The sequence below is a fragment of the Mesoplodon mirus genome (genome assembly GCF_964341445.2).
Source record: "Mesoplodon mirus genome assembly, chromosome: 16".
NCBI classification, from domain to species: Eukaryota; Metazoa; Chordata; class Mammalia; order Artiodactyla; family Ziphiidae; genus Mesoplodon; species Mesoplodon mirus.
This window is the reverse complement of record NC_138992.1, coordinates 5,370,075-5,386,747: the sequence shown is the minus strand read 5'-3', so window position 1 is coordinate 5,386,747 and position 16,673 is coordinate 5,370,075.

The following is a 16,673-nucleotide window of genomic DNA, read 5'->3' as shown; positions in this document are numbered from 1 at the left end:
CACTGAAAATATGGAATGGAATGCGGCAGAATGGACTGATAACAAATAAGGTATTTTTTCACTTGCTACTTTTTAAGATTCTAGGTGAAACACTCTCGTAATTTTCCATGGTTCTTGCCCCTGTCCTTTGTGTCTTCCTATGCGTTGAGTCCTTCTGGCTCCTCCACTTCTACTCTACCCTTGTATGCTGTGTGATACGTATATAATGCTAATATGTAGATAGATATATAAAATAAGTCTCTTTGTTTTAATCTCTGGATCTTTGGCTCTCCCACTCCCATGATTCTAGCTCCATCTTATACAATCATTACTCCTAAATCCCTGTCTCCCATATAAATCCTTCATCAGACATCATACCTGCATGTGATGTCACATCCATCTACCAGCATCCCAGATAACAGTAATAACAATATAAGCCACATTCTCATAGTGTTATAATGCCGTTGCTTTTAAATGAGGCTTTTAAAGATCAAGTAACTTGGTAGCAAATAAATGACTAAGCATGAACTTGAATCCAGGTTCATCCAACACAAAGTCTTTGCACTGAACCACTCAACAAAACTACTTGTAACCCTGGATTATTGACTATCAGAACGAGTCTCTTTATCCACTTTGAGACCCTTGAGTATTTTCTATTCAATTATACTGTTATCATCTTATAAGTCTCTCAGGCTATTGAGAGACTAAGTTTATATCTTAATAGACAAGCTATCTCCCACTCCAGACTAAGCAGTATCCCTTTTGTGGGCTCATGCACAGCAAAAACACTAATCCTAGCCATCTGCTTCTTAAACCGAAGAGTTTGTTATTTTTTAAAACAAAATGCTAATCACTATGACAGGACATTCACACACTCATGGAAATGGAGCCCCAGTTTGCCATTGTGGCACAAGTGTTAGTTGTCCAACATGTGCCATCTAAAATACAGCCAAGACAGTGAATTCAAAGGCTAATGTCCCAGTGGTAAAATTACATACATATTTATGGCACCTGACCCCAGAAAATTTGATAGTATTTTGAGGTTTGTTTTGTGGTTTCTGCAGGACTTATGAGCTGTCATGCAAATGACACCTGCTCACTTACATGTCAGAATGGCCGAATAGGGTATACAGATTCTCCATCCATACTAGCAAGGGTGGATTGTTAGAGTCAGCTGTTGATAGGACTTCAGGCAATAAGGGATATCCAAACTTGTCTATTTCAACTACACTTGGACCTATGAGGTGAGATCTTAAATCATAACTGTATCTTCCAAACAATTTATAAATATAGGAGGAATCCCTTTTTTTTCTCTTCTGTTGAGACATCTCAGCAATGGCTGGTTCCTTGTTAGAAAGGGTCATATTTACCAGCACTTAGTATAGAGTCTTCAAGACATACTGTCTAAAACATCAAGTATGGCGTATGCCAAGATTTTGGATGTGCTTGCAGGTAAGCAGTGAGCATCTGAAATAGGCATCAATTACTAAGAAAGTTATCTTTCTGTTACACCTCCATTTAACCTTGAACATGTTTTCCTTTGTACTAATCTCATTTTCTATTGGGTGTTTATGTGTCTAATTTATGAGACTATCTTGTTGGGAAGGAAGAATTAGTATTATTCAACTTTGCAATCCCATAATACGATAGAATGTTTCTGTAACTGCTAATATATTTACTCAAAAATTAAAGGCTTAAAACAATGCCAATATGTATTTTACTCAGAGATCTGCAAGTCAGGTAAGCCTTGGGGAGAATAGATCATCTCTGCATATTTCAGCACCATCTAAGGTGACTCACATTCTGGAGTCATGTGAAGGCTCACTCACTCACTCACATGTCTGCCAGTTGATGCTATTAGTTGAGACCTGAGATGGGACTGCATCTACTCTTGGCTTCTCCATGTGGTTTGGGCTTCCTCACAATATGGTGTCTGAGTTTTAAGGGCTGGTGCCCTGAGAGAGAATGGGTCAGGCACAAGCTATATTTTATGACCTAATCTCAAAAGTGACACAGAGTCACTCCCATCACATCATATTCATGAGAACCTAGATGGAATGTTGTTCCATGCCCAAATTCGAGGGGAGGTGACACAGGCCTCATCATTTAATGGAGGAGTGTCAAAATCACTTTGTTGGAAGAACATTTGGGGTGAAATCTATTGTCTAGATCATCTTCGGATATTGCAGTCTGCCACACACAGTATCTGGTATATAGGAATGTTTTCTAAATGTCTGCTAGAAAGAATGAAAGAAGGAAGAAAAGGAGGGGTGTAGAAAGAATAATCTACAGTTTATATCTGGCATTCACCTCCCACTCTCTTAATTTCCATGCCAAATAACTAAGTCCTGTACATCCTTATAACTCCTAAATATTTGCCACAGCTATGCCCCAAACATGAACATCATCTTGATTATTAAATCTTTTCTGGACTATCCCAGCAGTACTCTCTTTGTATTCCTTGCCTCCAGCTTTCACCCCACTTTCCTCATAAGCATAATCTACAATACCACTAGAAAATTTTTCTAAAATATAAAGTTGCTTATGGCAAATATTTAAATTTTCTTCAGTCTTGCACTGCTGTTCATGCAATAAACCCAAACATATATGGACTGTGACAAACTGATTTATGCTAAGTTTACTGCACCCTTTCCTTCCCTTATAGGATGTTTTTGACATTGCAGTTATGCCACATTTACTTCAATTAAATTCAGGGATCTGGTGAAAGGGGGTTAGCATTGCTTACGTCCATCCTTTCCTGTAGTTGAAAGACCGTCCTTAGAACATGACCTTGTACCCAAGCACCTCCATATTGCTTTGCTTTCCCTTTCTTCTTTTTCTTTCAATCTCACCAGTTCCTTCAGATGAAGGTACTAATTACCTGAAAAAGCCTATTGCCACGGCTCTGTCTCTTTAGGAAACAGGACATCAGTAAAGAAGGCAGGTGCATTCCAAGAATGGACTGGAGGATTTTGCTGTGAAGAGTCACTCACTGGCCTCTCCACATGGCAAATCTAGTCATTGAAACAGGGTTCAGATGTGCTTCTTTGACCTTTTCTTCACATAAGATCACATCTTCCAGCATTTAGACAACGCTTGGCCCGCTTGCCCAGCCTTGGCTGAGGGAAGGCAGTGCCTGCTGACGAAACATTTATCGGCTCTGCGGGGGCCACTGCCCGCACACTCGGAGCAGTTTCTGTGGAGCTGCATCTTCTCCCCATGCTGTGTGCTTCTTCATTCTGCTGTTGGCAGAAGTAACAAAAGCATTTATGAGATTGAAAATATCCAAGAAATTGTTTTTTGAGGAAAAGCTCTCTTCTCTCTCTCTCTTTTCGTATCAAAGTGCCCTGAGAGAAGAACAAAACCAACACTCAATATGAGTTTGTAGAATCACTTTCCTGGAAATATTTGTTTTCAACATAATGTTTCCTATGAGTATTTGGCCTAAAGCCCAGGTCATCCTGCTGATAAATACAAGTGCTTAGACGTGTGTTTTTTAGAAACACTCAGTATGAATTCAAACAGAGGGCCCTCACACTCATCTCAGAATCCTTGAAGATCAGAGGTGGAAGATACCTGAATTTATTTATATGATGCCAACCCATTCTAAAAACTGAAGTAGGGAGGCCCCATATAGGACAGTATGGGCATGCAATGATCTCAGACTTGAAATCCAGACTTTTTTCAGTCCTCTGGTACTGCATTTGTCATGCATTCATTTGTTCATCCATTCATTTATTCATTCAACCATTCAACATTCACTGACTACCTACTCTTTGCTGAGCGTTTTGAGATGACGTGATAGCTATCTCCTACTGATTTGCTTGCCATGAGCCATGCTTATTTCTTTTTTTTTATTAGTTTCTGCTTTATAACAAAGTGAATCAGTCATACATATACATCTGTTCCCACATCCCTTCCCTCTTGCATCTCCCTCCCTCCCACCCTCCCTATCCCACCCCTCCAGGCGGTCACAAAGCACCGAGCTGATCTCCCTGTGCTATGCGGCTGCTTCCCACTATCTATCTACCTTACGTTTGGTACTGTATATATGTCCATGCCTCTCATGCTTATTTCTAAGTGTGTAAAATTCACTCAGTCTCTACAACAACCTTATAAGCTCAATGCAAGTATCTGCCTCCCTTTTATAGATCAAGAAAATGGAGTTCACATAGCTTCAGTAACTTGCCGAAGACCACATGGTGGGTGAATTGTGTATCTAGAAGCAGTCCCAGCTGTGTGACTCCATGGCTAAAACACAGGACATGACTGCCCTGTTAAAACTGCTCACGTTTTGGTAGAGAAAACATACAAACAATACAACAAGAAGTCGTATAAGGGCGGAAATATCATGGAGAATTACAAATACAGTTTATTTTTCCTCATTTTAAGAGTGAGTGATTTAAAAGTTAAAAGAGTGAGCCAATATAGCTGCTTTCAACCTACCAATTTAATGTTGGAAAGTATGCACAGAACTTCTTCTCATTTATTCTGAGGCACGGTCTAGTTATGTTTTCCCTGTGTATATACCTTTCTGCAATCATGTTAGTACCTTTTTTTATAACTAAAATACATGTTATAAATGCTCAAAAAACTTATCCAAACCAATTTTCTCTCAGGAAACATAAGTATGTACTAAGTTAGACATAGAGAGAGTTATAGTGGTAAGACGTTACTTGTCATAGATTGTGCACATAGACCTAGTATAAGCTTAGCAGCTCTGCACTGAGCAGTGACTGTGCATTAGGCTCTTCATCTATGTTCTCTGCTTTAGCATGACATTATAAGACAGGTGATTTGACCTCCTTTTAACTAAAAGAGACCAGAGATTCAGAAATATTGTTCAACGAGCCTGATGGACATTTTTAATCCAGTTTCCTGGCCCCTAATCCAGCTTTTTTTTCCAACTATGCCATGCTGCCTCATTAAAAAAAAAATGTCTGAGACATTTGTTATCTGTTCAAATTGTGTTGCCTCCCATGCCTTTATCCACCTACTTCAGAATAGCCTCATACAGAGTAAATAATGAAATCAGCTTTAGGATCCCAACACATTTAAAAGAGATAAGTCCTCATATAATCAGATCAAGGCATATGTATACGAAGTTCACATTTTTAAATCATATTTGGTTTTTAAAAGTCATAGTGAAAAGATAATTTAATTGGCTTATGTTCTCTGAGCTGTCAGAATGCTTTAAGTATCTTTATCTTCCTGAATAGCACAGATCTGTGGTAGAGAACTGACTTTATTGCAGTCCTAAAACTCATCAAGCACTCCGCTTGACACTAACTTGAAGTGTGTCATCACATATTTAAAATGTATGGATTTTTATCCTAATTTTAGAGATGGGAGAGCTGAGACACACAAGAAAACAAGGTCACATCCCAGGGCCACATGATAATGAAGTACAGATCCATCTGACCCCAAGATTTTTTTGTTTTGAAGTATAGTTGATTTACAATATTGTGTTAGTTTCAGGTATACAGCAAAGTGATTCAGTTCTACATGTATATTTTTTTTCTGATTCTTTTCCAGTATAGGTTATATATTGAATATAGTTCCCTGTGCTATAGAGTAAATCCTTCTTGCTTATCTATTTTATATACAGTGGTGTGTATCTGTTAATACCATGCTCCTAATTTATCCCTCCACCCATCAGACCCCAAGATTAAACTGTAACAAACATCCTCTCATGGAAGAAACCAGATTATCATATTGTTTCACAGTTTTGGATGCTACTAATAGTTGTATGATTCTCTTCTAAAAAAATCCTAAATTCCCATGTGTTTGCATTTCTGTGCACACGTATGTGTGTATGATGGGGTGGGTGGCTGGGTGTTTAAGCTATTGAATGGTTTTAGGGGACGCATAAGGATAAAGCATGAACAACAGTCCCTCTATGAAGTGTTTGCTATTTTTTAAACATTTATTTACTTAAAATTTTACTGTGGCAAATGTAGAGAGCATTTAAATAGCTATGGCTACAATGTGAACTATATTCTACAGTCACAGCCATAAGCTTCAGAAAACTTGATAAGGGCAGCTGAGAAGGTGTGAGCATTCCACTAATGTTAGCTGATATTTCTACTTTGGCTTTTGACAGACACCCCCTAGATTCAGTGTACAAATCAGTTATTTAGTGAACATTCACTCATTTTTAGCATCCCATAAAGTGAGGGCACCCTTCTTTCCATCACACCAAGTCTTCAGTAGAGTTCTAACGCTGCTCTTCTACTTGTTTTCCAGGCCCAGGAAAGAAAAACAAAAGTTTAAGGAACTGGAGAGGAACCCCAGCACTTGCTTAGCATCGAAGCCATGGCCAACACAGCAGCGAAGAAAAGTCCATGCTTGTACCCATCTATTCACCCTGGCTGATGACAGCGTTGGAGCAGGGAAGGAGGTAAGAGGAAACATGTGGGCAGCTGGAAGGGGAGCCTGAGACTCGAGAGAAGAGTGATGTCTCATCAGGGTACATAGTCAGGGCCTGACAGGTCTGTGCAGTGAAAAAGTGTTTACCGAGCATTTGCGCCAGGTAGCCAGCTCATGGTGCATTTGCTGCGTGTGCATTTTGACTATTTGAGGGATGTCTGTTTTTCCACCACACTTCAGGATCCTTGAGGGTAGAGATCAATTTCTTTTCTTTGCTCATATTATATCATCAGTGACTATCACATAGCCTGGTGCATAATAAGTGCCCAATATGTTTGCGATAACTAAATGCATGAATGGATGAATAGATGGGTGGATGGACAGATAAATGGATGCATGGACTACAGGTAGCTTTCCCTGATGAAGGAGTCTGTGTAGTCACTTGCTACAGTTTTTGTGGACAGGATTTTCTATTTATGGTGACTTTGACTTTGAGGTAGGGATGGTCTCTGTGCCTGAGTTTACTTATCTGTCAGTGTTGAGTAATAAAATATCTTATGTCCTTTATATAATTTGTTTTGTTAAATGCTAAAATAACTCTGCATTTAATATTACATCGGGAGGCATATGGTAGAGATGATGTTCCTCAAGTGACCTCTATGATATAGATGACAATACAAATATAAATGAAGATATTGCCACTGAGTGCAAGGCACTTACAGTCTAGTTGGTGGGTGGAGAAACAGGAGTTCAAGTAAATAATGATGTAAAGCAAACAAATTAAGATGTATTCAGGGCTGTATGGTTTGGAGGTGAGATTTGGACATGCTGACATGTAGTTTTAATTGAGGCTGTCTCTGCTCCCTTTCTCTGGGGTGAAGCCACTGTGACTGGCTTTCTTGGTTATATAAACATATGAGGTATTTCATATAAACTGTGGTTCTTAGATAGTAAAATTGGAGGTCAGACCTCTCCCCCAATCTTGAAAGAGAAATTTGTACTCCCACTAATTTTCATTTTCTTTGGATCCCAAGTCTCCTCACTCCGATCCAGTGGAACTGGCCACATCCCTTTATTTCCATGGCTTCTAGGAGAAGCATGGGAAAGAAAATGAGTCTTGGCCATGGATGTTCAGAGTTACAAAGCTCTGATTGAAAAACATAGGGTGAGAAAGACCAATGAAAAGCAGAGTGTCAGGAGAGACAGCATGCCCAGGAGAGAAAAGAGCACTGGAAGTGAGTTAGAGTCTAGGCACAGAGGGTCACGGTTGGAGGGCCTGAAGGGAGAGGAAATCATGAGCAGGGAGTGTGGCCGGACATTAACCTACGTAAGCCTAACCCCAGCCCATCTCGTTTAATCCTCTGCATGCCATGGGCTCTATCCCAAAGGACCCTGGGGTGACTTATTTAACATGTTTGGTAAATTGGTAAAATTTTTAATATGCAACCCTGCTCTACTACAGCACCTACACCTTGGTCCTTCTCCCACACATGTGCATGAGGGAATGGGAAGAAAGCAGAGACACCTGCCTACCGAAGAGGAGATAGATGTAGGTGGACCCAGGAGGACAGAACAGACCGTGGTTATGTCACTGAAAGGATTAATTGACTTGCAGGGGCGTTGGCATGGGAGTAGGAAAAGGGGAAACTGGTGGGTTGGACATAGTACGACTATACATGCAGTGTTCTAGTAGAAGGGGCAGCGAGCTGGGTCAGCGGGAGGAGGTTGAACAAGCAGGAAATTGGGAGCAACCGCAGTAGAGCTACAGCCAGCTGCAATGTTCAAGTTGTATATGAAACAATTTCTCCCATGAACTCAGGGTCTTTGGGTAGGGAAAATTTTAAAATTATTCTCATCAGCATCCACAAATTGGTGTTACTGAGGAGGCATGAGGATTGCAAGTCTAATACTGTGCTGTGATGGGTGCTCAAGTGCACCCGTGCCTGAAGTGGGCACCAAGTGTCCTGCCAGCCCTTCGTGCTGCTCCCAGTAGGGGAGGAGATGACATTTGAGTTGGCCTTGAAGGACACTCGCAGGATGCATCCTCTGATTCCATAGCCTCTGCTCATCCCAGAGACCTCTGAACTCATCAGCCTCGTACAAAACGTTAATGATGGTTGGCTAGTTTGAGCAATAGCAGTTCTCTGCACAAATCAAATTGACTCAAGTCTTCCTCATTTTGCTGGGGAGTGTTCAGGCACTGTGGAATAATTCAGCTCTCCATCTGCATCAAATGTTGCATTACCAAAGAAAATCATTTCTTCAGTCGGGCACAGGAAGTTCAAGGCTGATTGCAGACAGGATCTATCTGTGAATACAGCTTCCCTTTGCTTGCCCTGGTGATTGAATAGTACATGAAACTCCACGATATGTGGAATCCAGGATGCATCTTTCATGCTGAAACCTCAACAAAAGAAAAATAATGATAATACTGCCTTTGTGTCATATCCCTTTCCATGAGTTTCCCCAGTAATTTGTTTTCGGAAATGGTCTTTTGTTGTGAAATTACCCATACCACCCCACACAGAAATCAGAAATTCATCCGGTAGCAATGTCATTCAAATAACTTTCACTACTGTCCTTTGTACTGTAACCTAGGCAGGGTCACCTTGTCACTAAGCATGCTCATTTTGGAGCCAGAGACTCTCAGGGTTCAAATTCCAGCTTCTCTGCTTATCAACTGAATGCTTCCTGGTAAATTACTTAACCCCTCTACACCTCAGTTTCCTCCCCAGTAAAAAGGGGATCGTAGTAACATCCATCTCATATGATTGTTTTGAGGATTAATTGCAAAATATTTCTAAAGCTCAACAAATGTTAGCTGTAGCAGATTCATTTCTGAGCTACTCGATGCTCTGTAGAATTCCTGGTTCATGCAACCTCAAATCTTTTATCTTTGAAATCTTCCCTTACCCTGACCTATTCCTAAATCAGTCATATTAGAAAATGGATCACACTAATACTTCACTATGCCAAAGAATATGTCTATTAAAGCTCTTAAAACCACGATAATTAAGATGATTCTAATAACGACATTACAACAAAAATGGGCTGGAAATTCTGTATAAAACAGTCACATCTAACATACTGGGGTGATTATATGCTCTGTGCTAATTGCTTCACGTACATCATATGTAATCCTTCCCCAAATTCTATACAATGGGAGTTAATGATTATTCACATTTTATGAAAATAAAAAGTAAGGATCATAGATAGCAGTTAGGTAACTGACTGCACATCTCACCCCTGGTAAGTGCCAGGACCTGAATGTGAATTAGCTTGGTGGACTCTGGTACCTCTGATCTTAATCTAATTACTCCAGACCCTAATCTATCACCCTGTACTGCACTCATTAATTTGAAATGCTGTGTCTCCCTGTAGATTGTACATAGAAGCTGCATTCTTTCTCACTTCCCCTGTACCCTTGTGCAAAACTCAGCTCTTTTTAACATTATTACAATGTTACCAATGTCCTTTACAACTACTTATGGCTAACATTCCTTGACTTGCTCCACTTTGCCTAGTTGTTGAATGACTAAATGTCATTTGGCGTTTCATTCTACTCTTTGTCTTCATCCTAACCCTTCCCTTTAACTCAAGTCTGGTCATATCAAGGCTCTGCTGAAAACTCAATGGCTCTTCATTTTTCTTGAGATACAGGCCAAATTCTTGCCTTGGCTTGCAAGCTGTGCAAGATCCAGCCCTGCTGAGCCTTCCATAGCATGTGACATGATGTTCTCTCTTCTCCACACTTCACCCAGCTTGATATTTTTTTTCTTTCTAAAACGAGCCTTGATGTGTCAAATTATAAAGACACTAATGTAAGACTCATCTGCCTGAGTTTTCCTTCCTTCCCTATTTACACAGGTTATCCAATTATTCCTAAAGATCTAAAGTCAGTGGACATTTCCTAGCAGGAGACTTTTTGGAACTCCATGATGAGATCAACCACTGCTTTGTATATCTTCATGATGCCCTACACCTCACCTTCATAACACCCGTCACAATTTGTCTGTCCCATCAGGCTTAAAGCACTCTGAGAGCAAGGACCAGATCTTTTAATATCTAATCACCATAATAGAACATGAAAATGATTCATTTTGACTAAAAATATTAATGTGCATAAAAGGTCTTCAGTTCACTATCATTAAAAATCAACTATATCTTCACTATAATAGAGAAGATGGGATTTCATGATTTCTCTCTCTCTCTCACACACACACACACACACCCCTACTAGGGTATTTCCAAAATAATAGAGATGTTTCTAACTAATTTCTCTTTCTAAGCAGTTTTCAGTCAACCAAATACAAAATTGAAGTCAGGAAGATAATGAGACCACTTGGGGCATCAGTGTCCTGAAGCATCCTCGGGGGTTGTATCTTCTGTTCTTTACCATCTCCTACTGTATGACCCCACTGTGTCTATTTAATCTCATCACAGTTGTGCTTTCAACCCGTGAGAAAGCACCCCACCCCACTCCGCTTCTGACATACTTGGCTTGTGTACTGCTCATCCTCACTCCCAGATCCCATGCTTATCTGGGCTTTTGCTTATTCCATTCCCTGCCTCATTGTCCTCCCTTTCATTCTAGTTATCCCTTTAAGGGTGCCATTTAAAGAGCATAGATTTAGAGTCAGACAGTGTTCAAATGGGAATGTCACTGCTGGTTCTGGAAGGACGCTGAAGGATTGGAGATGAGAACTGGTTATAACAGGCACTGAGTAAATATTACTCCTCCACTGTACTCCATTATTCAGGAACTAGATAAGACCAGCTTCTCCAGGAAACCTTTTTTTTTTTTTTTTTTTTTTTTGCTGTACGCGGGCCTCTCACTGCTGTGGCCTCTCCCGTTGCGGAGCACAGGCTCCGGACACACAGGCTCCGCGGCCATGGCTCGCGGGCCCAGCCGCTCCGCGGCACATGGGATCTTCCGGGATCGGGGCACGAACCCGTGTCCCCTGCATCGGCAGGCGGACTCTCAACCACTGCGCCACCAGGGAAGCCCCAGGAAACCTTTTTGATTGTACCCATCCAGATAGACTCTCCACTTCCATATTCCACCACTACTGGCTGTCTACCCTGTGCAATCTTAGTCTCATTCCCTAGGATGGTTCTACAACTATTTCACATGTATATGTCTGGTCCTTCAAATAGATTGCTCATACCCAAGGGCAGAAAACTTGTCTCATGCTAACTTCTTTATTCTCATCCACAGAGCCTATTAATATGTTAAGTGAATATTATAGCAGCTTAACTTGTACAGAATGAAACCTATATCATCTGGCATATATCAGCTGTCCAGTATTGTGTGAGGGTATTAAATATACCATTTCATTACTCTCTGTGACAAAGATATTAGCTTCTGTGGAAAACTGACTTCAGCTTACTAACTAAGCACACAGTGGTTTTGGTAATAAACAACTTTGGCTTAAAGGAAGTATCCATATGGGGGAAAAGATTCTGTAAATGTATTCAATTTAATCCTATCATGGCATGATTACAGTAACACACCTAAATCATTTTATTACTGACTTACACATGCAGGCATAAACATATTTGACAAAATTTTTAATGATGGGAAAATATCAAGATATAATATTAATTGAAAATAGGAGGATAAAATATGTACTGTGATGTCAGTTCTGTATAATTATAAATTATATACTACGAGGGAAGTCATTAAATATTAACAGAGACTGACTCTAAATGTGATTTTCAATTTTATTTTAAAATATTTTTACATTCATTAGCATTATTTTCAATCCATATAATAAATACCTATTACTTTTATAATCAGAAGATTTCAGAATTTTTTATTATATAGAAGTGAGACCAAGATGTTATAAACTTACATTACAAGTTCTTACTAAAATACAATAGTCTCTATGTAAATTAGAAATATATTCATTTATTACTTAACTTTTTTTAATTAAAGGTTTTTACTGAGTGTCTATTATGTATTAGTGGTGCATAGTACAGTTTAATAGGTATGGAGAAAATGATAGTAAAAATTCACCATGTATCTGCCCTTACACTGGTGGCTAAAAAAGACAAGTGTAAGTCTGAAAATATATGAAAATTGAATCAATACAGGCTCTTAGTCAGAGGTCTCCAGAGAAAGAGAACCAATAGCATGTATCTATAAAGAGATCTGTTATAGGGTACTGCCTCACATGATCATGGAGGCTGAGAAGATATACCACCTGCTCTTTGCAAGCTGGAGACCCAAGAAAGTCGGTGGTGTAGTTTGTAGTCTTGAGAGCCAGAGAGATGATGGTGTAGATTCCAGGTGTAGATTCTGAAAGTCTGAGAACCAGGACTGCTTTGGACAAATGAGGATGGATGCCAAGTCAAGTAGAGAAAGAGAGACTCCTTCTTCCCTCCACCTTTTTGTTCCATTCATACCCTCAGCAGATTGGGTGATACCCCCCACAGTGGGGAGGGCCATCTGTTCTACTCAGTGTCACCCAGTCCTGTGCTTATCTCATCAAAACACCCTCATTTACACACCCAGACTTAATGTTTAACCAAATGTCTGGGCATCCATAGCCCACTCAAGTTGACTCATAAAATTAACCATTGCATATAGTAAACACAAGTTGATAATGGGAATCAGAAAATCTTTCCAAGAATATGATGAGTGAAATGAGATGTAAAGGATCATACATGTTATGTGAGTAAAGGAGAAGAGAAAGAGTGTGAGTGTGTATGTGTGCTGGTGTGGCGGGTGGTATACACGTTGGGGGTCTATGTATGTAACGTGTGTTGGTGTGTGCTTATATTGGCATGTGTGTGGAGGAGGTTGGCGGGGGTTCAGCTGTAACTATAGTCATAGACAGGACAATTCAGGGAGGTAGATCTTGAGGGGAACTGAACTCAGAACTTTGGAAATCAGCTTGCCCCTAAGAGTTAAACCACACATTTTTTCTCTCTGATCACAGCAGAGATAGTTATGCATATGCATACACATACATGCAATGATTCTGAGATGAGCAAGATTTGACTACTTCCCTTTTTTATTAATTTCTTTAAAATAAAGTAGAGGAGTCTTGCAAACACCATCCATGGAGAAGGCTTCTCAGACTCAAGGATGTGTCATTTGCTCTGTCAGATTTAACATTGTAACAAAATAACAGTGAAAACTATCATTGTTTTAGTATTATAAATGCACACTTATTGTACTTATTTCTTTATACATACTTTATCTCATTTATTTTCACACAAACCTCTGGGGTATATGCTATGCTTATCCTGATTCTAAGTAATGGAATGGAAGCTTAATCTAGAGTTTTGTCACCTTAGCCCTAGACACATGTTAGCCTCCCTTAATTCAGCTCGTCTTGCTCGCACTTCATTGAATATCTTGTTTCATTCTTTGTGCTTTATCATCCCAGCAAGGCTCTAGGAAATATGGTCATTGATCCACCATACACATAATGTTCTACTGTTACATGTATGTTACCAGTCAGGATTCTACTGAGGGAAAAATTATACAATAAAAAGAGTAAAGGGCTTGACTTAAGAAGTCTTTGTTTCAAGGCCCTATTCTATCACCTACTGACTGTGAGCTCTTAAGCAAGTGGCAAAGTTCTCTAAACTTTGCTCCCATCAGACTCAAATGGGTTTGGAAAATAACTTGCATGTCAGTGGTAAAACATATTTGAGAATTATTATTAAACAAATATTCCCTCCTTCCACTCCCATCTCCAGGACCCTCTGCATTAGCCTTCCAAGGCTGCCATAGGAAATACCACAAACTAGGTGACTTAAACAACATAAATTTATCTTCTCACGCATCTGGAGTCTAGAGGGCCAAGATCAAGGTTCTGGCAGGTTCTCTTCTTGTGAGATCACCCTCCTTGGCTAGCAGACACCTGCCTTCTCCCTGTGTCCTCACATGACTTTTTCCTCTGTAAGAGCACACTCCTGGGATCTCTTCTGCTTTTTATAAGGACATCGAACTTATTGGATTAGGGCTCACCCTTAGGACTTTATTTAGCCTTAGTTACCTCCTTAACGGCCCTGTTTCCAAACACAGTCACACTGGGGAGAAGGGCTTCAACATATGGATTTGAAGGGAACACAGTTCAGCCCATTCAAACCTACCTCCCAACTCAGGTCAGACATGGCACTTAGAGTGGCCTCATGGCAGGCAGAACATACTTCCTTATCTCTCGATTTGGGGCTCAGCTATGTGAGCTGCTTTAAATGGCATATTAACAATGTGATGTAAGCAGAGACTTAAGAGTTACTTATACATTAGACTTGTTCTTCTGAGGTTCTGCCATAGCACGAGAAGGACCTGCCCTAGGTATCTTTCTTGATCCAGCAGAATGAATAACCATAGGACAGAGAAACCTCACCTGGCCCACGGTCCTCAGCCAGGTGGTGTAGGGTACCCTAATTGGCCTGCAGAACTGTGAGTGTGGTAATACGTGCTTTGTCCTGACGTTGACCATGCAGTTGACCATGCGGCACCATTGTGGTGTCCTAACCTATACAGCATCCACTCCCTTACTCCCTCATTCATTAATTCAGCAACAACCTAAAATGCTTCCATATTCCACTTAGGCCAACAGTGTCAGGTTCAGAAAACTGGCCAAATTCAGCCAGCTAGTAGATTATGGAAACATATTTGAGAGAATAACCCTTGCTAGAGAAATCACCTCACTGGATCAGCTGCTCTCAACTCACTGAAAAAGAAAGAGATGTACTGCTGCCGGATCTGTTAAAAATGACAATTTATTCATTGAAAAAACACTTATTAAGTACAAATAATTATTTGGGTAGTGTGAAGAGCCTCTGATGGCAACCAGACACTCTAACCTTTAGATGCAATGATGTTACTATTCCTGAGGGTATGTAAAGATCCTGAATTTATTCACTCATGATAAAAACAGGTAGGACAAACAGGGACCACTTTATATTGAGAATTCTGTGCCCCATGATTTTAAGTCAGTCTCAATGTTAAAAAAAATGGGGTCAGACACTACATAATGATCAAAGGATCAATCCAAGTAGAAGATAAAACAATTGTAAATATTTATGCACCCAACATAGGAACACCTCAATACATAAGGCAAATGCTAACAGCCATAAAATGGGAAATCAAAAGTAACACAATCATAGTAGGGGACTTTAACACCCCACTTTCACCAATGGACAGATCAACCAAAATGAAAATAAATAAGGAAACACAAGCTTTAAATGCTACATTAAATAAGATGGAGTTAATTGATATTTATAGGACATTCCATCCAAAAACAACAGAATACACTTTTTTCTCAAGTGCTCATGGAACATTCTCCAGGATAGGTCATATCTTGGATCACAAATCAAGCCTAGATAAATTTAAGAAAATTGAAATCATATCAGGTATCTTTTCTGACCACAATGCTGTGAGACTAGATATCAATTAAAGGAAAAAACCTGTAAAAAATACAAGCACATGGAGGCTAAACAGTACACTACTAAATAACCAAGAGATCACTGAGGAACTCAAAGAAGAAATCAAAAAATCTCAGAAAAAAATGACAATGAAAACACGACGACACAAAACCTATGGGATGCAGTCAAAGCTGTTCTAAGAGGGAAGTTTATAGCAATACAATCCTACCTGAAGAAACAAGAACCATCTCAAATAAACAACCTAACCTTACACCTAAAGCAATTAGGGAAAGGAGAACAAAAATACCCCAAAGTTAGCAGAAAGAAAGAAATCATAAAGATCAAGTCAGAAATAAATGAAAAAGAAATGATGGAAACAATAGCAAAGATCAATTAAACTAAAAGATGGCTCTTTGAGAACGTAAAGGAAATTGATAAACCATTAGCTCGAATCATCAAGAAAAAAAGGGAGAAGACTCAAATCAACAGAATTAGAAATGAAAAAAAGAGAAATAAATACTGGAGAGAGTGTGGAGAAAAGTGAACCTACTTGCACTGTTGGTGGGAATGTGGATTGATACGGTCACTATGGAAAACATTATGGAGATTCCTTAAAAAACTCAAAACAGAGCTACCATACGACTCAGCAATCCCACTACTGGGTATATACCCTGAGAAAACCATAATTGAAAAAGAGTCATGTACCACAATGTTCATTGCAGCTCTATTTACAATAGCCAGGACATGGAAGCAACCTAAGTGTCCACTGACAGATGAATGGATAAAGAAGGTGTGGCACATATATACAATGGAATATTACCCAGCCATAAAAACAAACAAAATTGAGTTATTTGTAGTGAGGTGGATGGACCTAGAGTCTGTCATACAGGGTGAAGTTAAGTCAGAAAGAGAAAATCAAATACCTTATGCTAACA